This window comes from Nicotiana tabacum, chromosome 9 (genome assembly GCF_000715075.1).
Source record: "Nicotiana tabacum cultivar K326 chromosome 9, ASM71507v2, whole genome shotgun sequence".
In the NCBI taxonomy this organism is placed as follows: Eukaryota; Viridiplantae; Streptophyta; class Magnoliopsida; order Solanales; family Solanaceae; genus Nicotiana; species Nicotiana tabacum.
Genome location: NC_134088.1, coordinates 59,719,486 through 59,726,041, shown reverse-complemented (window position 1 = coordinate 59,726,041; position 6,556 = coordinate 59,719,486). Strand labels below are relative to the sequence as shown.

The following is a 6,556-nucleotide window of genomic DNA, read 5'->3' as shown; positions in this document are numbered from 1 at the left end:
AGTAGTTTTGAGTGTCAAATTATGATAAAGGACAGTAAAAGTTTGTTTACAATTAGCATTATTTAAAAAGAGAAATTTTAAATTTTTATTATAAAATAATTTAACTAATTTTTTATTTGTAAGTAATTAAAGTATAAAATATAAATTAATATGTATTAAATATTTTAATCAATATAAAATAAGTATATAAAAGCAAAAATACTGGTAGGAACATATATGCTTACAAGTTACTTGTATAAAAAACACTATCAATTTTTGAAAAAATAACAAACTAAGTAGTATTGCATTTTTGTCAACTATATCATATGCATGCACGAAAAAAATATATATAAATAAAACTACAAACTGGAGATCATATAATATTGATATACTACAAAAGAAAAAAAAATCATAACTTACGAAGAAAGTATTTGAATTTGGTGATTCGCCTTGTTATTTCACAAAGTAATAGGGGACGAGAAAAGAAGAAACGAAGAAATAGAAAAGAAGAGATATATTTATATTAGAGAGATTATTCCAAATAGGAATAAGAGAAGAAGAATAAAAATACAGAAAAAATTAAAAAGAGAAAAAGGGATGGTAGAGATAAAAAAGTGAAGGTTAAAATAATAAGAGATAATTAGGAAATACTATAATTTTATGGTAAGGATATTTTTGTCTTGAAAACATTAATTTTCTGCTTCTGCTTCTACTTCTTGGAAGAAGCTAGAATTTGTAGCTTCTTCCCAAAACCAGAAAAACTGCTTCTACTGCTGCTCAAAAACACTTTTCTATTTTGGCCAAACACCTCATATTTCTAATAAGTTTTTTTTGGGTCAAAAAAGTACTTTTGGCCTCCCGAGAAGCTTGGCCAAACATGCTATTCGTCATGCCCGGACTATGATATTAACAAAAATTTGACCATAAACGCATATGATTTTCTGAAAGAAAATATTTCTATTAAGTACGTACTTAAACTCTTTATTTTTTATAGACATAAACATATTATGAGATATTTAATATTAGAAATTTCAAAAGTCTAATGGCCCATAAATTAACTTACCCGTCTTTTGCATCAAAGGGTATGAGGGAACTACACTTTCTATCCATTATGCCTAATATATTTGCCCGTTTCTATCCAAGCCCAAAGTTTTTTTTATGTCTGCCTATGCGATTCATATTTACCCTCCCCCCCCCCCCCCCCCCCACAAATCTCCTTCCCCTTATTTATTTTGTTTGAAGATACGAATATTCACGCCAAACGTTCCCTTCTTATTTTTTTTTAAAACATCTTAGCTCTGCCTTTCTCCAACCATGAAAATGGCATCAGCAGTTGCACAATCAACCATTCCTTTCAGGTAGGAGTTTTTTAGATTTCGTTTCTATAGTTTATTAACAACAGTTTTTAGGCAAAAAATTTCCTATATGAGTACATTTTCATAATTCTATTTTTATAGAAGTAGATTTTAAAAATCACTGATTTTTTGTGGATTTGTTTACACTTTCTTAATCGATGTTCGTCCATTATTGTATTTCAGTATGGGTAGGAAGCATGTTGCACGTAGATGATGGCGTCGTATAGATAATCCTTCTTCAAACCAAGCAGGTATTGAGTCGATTGCATAAACTATATTTGGACCAAGTTTTTTTTTATTCTCCGTAAGTGGGTAGCCAAATCTAGCGGTAATCGCACGAAAAATAAAAGTAAAAAAAATAGAACCCATGGTTGTTGATTTTGAATTAAAGGAAAGAAAAGCCAAAAACATTGATGATTCTCCATTTGAGGAAACTGGCATATAACGATCCGATCGGTTTTATGTATTTGAGCTCCATTTCTCTATTTGATGCTTCTCCTATTTATTTATTTATTATATTGTGACTTACGGGGGTGAGTGATTTGATTTCGGAAAGGTTTGAAAGTGATTGGAACATTTGTTTTATTTTTGGAAATATAAGTTGCTAGAGTTGACCGAGATATAACCTTTGAGTAAACGACCTCAGATTGGTGATTTGATGGTTCCAATAGAGTCGTGTGGTGATTCTGGATTGGGGCATATATTTGAATTTAGATTCGGAGGTTCCTAAAAGGTTTTAGCTTTATTTGCCGGAAGTTGGCAATTTGAAGGTTTGGAGAGTTCATAGGTTTGATTGGGAGCTGACTTTGATGTTATTGGGATCCGATTGGTGTTTCTGAACTTTACATAGGTTCATTTAGTAGATTGAAATTTGTGTGCAAGATTTGACTGTGATCCGGTATGTATAAGTGTGATACGGACATGTTCGGCGAAGTTGCAATGTTAGAAACTTAAAGAGAAAGATTTTGATCGTTGATTCTTGGTTATAATATTATTTGTGGTGTTTTAAGCCGTTGGATAAGTTTGAACTAAGTATATGGACTTGTTGGTATGATTAGATGGGGTCGCAGGAGGGCTCGAGCGAGTTCCGGACTACCCGGATCATATTTGGAGATTGCTGATTTTCTAGTGTCTCGTCTTCATCGCATTCGCGTGGGGTCTACCGCATTCGCATTGAAGGATTTTGGAGCTGGGATGAGTTATTCTTCACGTTCGAGCTCAGGGATTCATGTTCGCGATGGCATTGAGTCGGACAGAGGTTTAACCTTCGCGTTCGGGGAGCAGGGATCGTATTCGCGTATGCTTGGCTAGCTTGGGCATCGCATTCGCGAGAGGATCTTCATGTTTGCGTAGAGTTCTTTTGGGCTGAGGCTGGTTGTGCTTCACGAACGCGAGGTCGTGGCCGTGTTCCGAAGGATATGTCTCGGCAGACCACTTAAGTAATTTATTTTGTTATTTGGTCCATTTTATCATATTTTGAATCCCAGACTTCAAGAGATGGAGATTCTGAAGAGCAACTTTACTATTTCATTGGAGATAAGGAATTTTCACTTGGATTTGACTTTATATCTTGATTCCCCATGAATTTCTACACCTAAAATATGAATTTTTGAAGTGAAATTTAGAATTTTTATCTACAACTTAAGAGGGTATATTTTAAAAATTTGAGGGCCTATTTGGACTTGATTTTGGAATTTAATCACATGTTTGGACTCATGAGGTTATAGGTAGTCGGGATCTACCCCTTGACTCGGGTTTTGATCGTGAGCCTGATAGTAGGCTCGAAATATGAGTTTATGGCCTTACTTCACCTATTATTTAACTATACTTTAATTGTGTTTAGCTAAAATGTGAACAATTATACTCATTATGTATTTTCTGTTGTGCAGATTGAGATTCTGGGCTATGACGAGTTTTGGAGTTAAAGTGAATAAAACGAGAACTTTGAAGTCTAAGTAGAAGTTTGAGAATTAAAGTCAGGGTTGAGTTCGGGATCAAAAACCGAGTATACATGTAAAAAAAATAAAAGAAATCGCTCAAGGCCATAAAATTGGCCTACCACGGCGTGGTTGATGATGTGAGCGTGCCTTATTAAAAAAAGCAATTGAATTTAATTTTGCCAACTTTCTGAATTGTTGCCTTAATACGTCATTTTGACGTAGTGCATCATTGAGATGCTTGGGCTAAAGGTTAGGCAGCCACCAAGAAAACAAGCCTCTCAAGAATCTCACATGTGCTACGCGCAGTGCTTCGCCCGGTGCGGCACCCTTGTGTAATTTTGCCAATTATTTCAGTTCGGCTCAGAGAAGATATTTTGATTCAGGTTCGTACATACTCGGTATAAATTCGCGGTAAATATATTTTTTTTAAAGGGATAATCGATCTAGGGAGCTACTGAAGAGCATTGGAGGTTTCAAAACAAATAAATTCATCATTCCTCCACCAATTCAATATGCAAGTTTGGATTGTAAAGTTGGAGTAATGTTTCTATATTCTTAAAATTATTTGTGATGAATTTCTTCATTATTATGGAGTAGTTTACCTTAGGGTTTGACATGATTTGATGACTTGGTTGTTGTTTATGGATTTGATTATCGTTTAATTGCTTGAATTTATTAGAGGAGCTTTATTATTAGTTGTGATTTTATTCTTTATATTGTTTAATCGAAAGAGGAACATCTTATTGAGTATTATTACACTGTATGCCTTAGTTTATTTTGGTGATTCTTTGAAGTAATCGTGAGAGTTTTTTGAGCTACCGTTTAAATTAAGATTGAGAAATATTCGCGAGAAGTTTTTCTTAGACCATTCTTACCAATGAACTTCTTGCAGGTTTCACTACTCTTCACATTAGTTTATTTGAAATATTTAGATTTAATTGAGAGATGAATCTGAATCGAAAGTATAAGCTAATCACCTATTGAATTCGTGAGAATCAAATCAATCAATAGAACTTTAAGAGTGAAATACAACAGTGTCAAATTCATGATAACAGTCTTGAACCTATCATGTCAAAACCCTTATTCTTCGTATTGATAATAACCAATTGCCTTGCTCTCTAGTTCTTTGTGATTAATTTTTACTTGCTTTAGTTTTAGTGTGTTAGTTGTAGTATTAATCATCCCAATTCAAAGTATTGAATATTATGAATAACATTTAACCCAAAAATTAATTAAACATTATTTAAATCTAATTCATATGGAGACGATATTTTACTATACTATCTTTGGCTAGCGAGCATTAATATTCGTGTTGTATTTTGCGCTCGTCAAATTTTGGCGCCGTTACCGGAGATTGGTAATCAATAGTTCTTAAAGTAATTTTTGTTGCTAAATCAGGGATTAGTTTTTTTTTCTCTTCTTCTTTATTTTTTTTGGGTTAACTTGTCTTTTTTTTTTTTGTAGTACTTAACAAGTGTTAGGGAGAAAGCTTGAAAAAAATATTTCTGATATTGAACTCAAGTGCTGTAAAGATGGAGCACAACCAGCCTAAAATTACAGTTGCAGAGTTAGCAGCTGAACATTATTACAAGTTTACTATTTGTTTTAAATGTAGTAGAAATTATCTATGGGTTGACTGTCAAGCAGGTAAGTATCCTTCGTATGACTCATCTTTTGAACAGTCTCACTCTATTTCTAGTCCGTACAAGTATGAGTTATCATATAGGCACAATCTTAACTCTGGTTGTGGTGAATACCTTTATTATGTCTGGAATGAAAGCGAAGTGAGACAACTACCTCAAGAGGAGAATGGTAGTTTAGAAGAGTTTATGTATAAGTTAATGAACAGTGTTGAAGAGAGACTTATGCAAAATGACGAAGCCATTAAGAACCTAACAGCACAAGTGAATTAAGAACCTAACAACACAAGTGAGTAAATTAGTAAGTATGCTTTCAGAAAGCTAATTGCATTGTGATGATGAATATATGGAGGAGATACCCTGTGAGAATGAGCCTACTCAAGAAGATGAACTTTTACAAGAAAAAGTTGTTGCTCTGCAAGAGGGCTTTGATTCGATTGAGACAATTGAGGATAAGGTTTTGGTTGATTATGAAGCAAAAGAAGAAGAGTTAAGACCCCATCCACCTTTTTAATCACTACAACATAATATATTTATAGCTATGAATTCTCAGCTACAAATATGAAAATTGTGGCTAATACCTAACAATAGCCACAAAAATTTAAATCCCGTGGCTATTTACAATCGTATAAAATTTCTTAACTACAAAAATTAAATTGGCAAAGCTAATTCCTTATTTTTATTATAGCTGCTAAATATCATGGCAATAATTATCCAAACAGCTACAAATTTATTGCTACAATAAAGTTTGTAGCTAATCATATATTTTTGCCACAAAACTAAAATTACTATAGCAATAGTAACCTTATAGCCACAAAAAATTACTTGAAATAAAATATTATAGCTAAATAGATATTTTTGCTTCAAATTATAATAATTCGTGACAATAACTATTTTAATAGCTACAAACTTATTGCTACAATAAAATTTCGTAGCTAGCCATAAGTTTTTGCCACGTGTTTGAAGATGTTGTAGCAATTGCAACATTGTAGCCACAAGTATTTACTTGAAACAAAATGTTGTCGCTGAATAGACACTTTTGCTTCATATTTTAAAAGTTCGTGGCAATAATTTGGTTAGTAGCTAGAATTTTATTGCTAAAGTAAAATTTCGTATCTAAATATAAGTTTTGTCACGTCTTTGAAGTTATTATAGATACAGTAATATTTTAGTCACAATAAATAATTTGCAAGAAATGTTGAATCTAAAAAAGATATTTTTTATTCATGTTATAAACAAAGATGACACAGTTGGCTTAATAGCTACAATTATTTGTTATGACAAGATGATATAGATATAAAATTTAAAGAGACAATAAACTTTCGTAGCTAGTTATAATTTTTGTCATGCACTTAAAATAATCATATCAATAAATATTATTTAACCACAATAAATTCGTTGTAACAAAAGATCATAGTTAATAAATATTTTTCTTTGATTACAAAAACATTACAAGAGGTTCTCCAAAAATATTAGAGAAACTTTATGAACAATGAATTTTAAATTTAAATGCTAGATTTTCTAAAATATAAAAAATTAGTAATTGCAAATAATTAAAGAATTTATTAATTCTCAAATAGCAAACATTTGGATGCTAAAAAACAATCTTTAATTGTAACGACCGACCGGACGTTTTGAGCTC

At 32.1% G+C, this 6,556-nt stretch overlaps 1 long non-coding RNA gene across 1 annotated transcript; it reads left to right on the top strand.

The window, feature by feature from the left end:
• Positions 1–1,245: 1,245 nt before the first annotated feature.
• On the top strand, positions 1,246–3,963 carry LOC107775436 (uncharacterized). The gene is made up of 3 exons (XR_001645750.2): positions 1,246–1,337; positions 1,518–1,585; positions 3,224–3,963. It is a non-coding gene; the product is annotated as an uncharacterized LOC107775436 (long non-coding RNA).
• Positions 3,964–6,556: the final 2,593 nt, after the last annotated feature.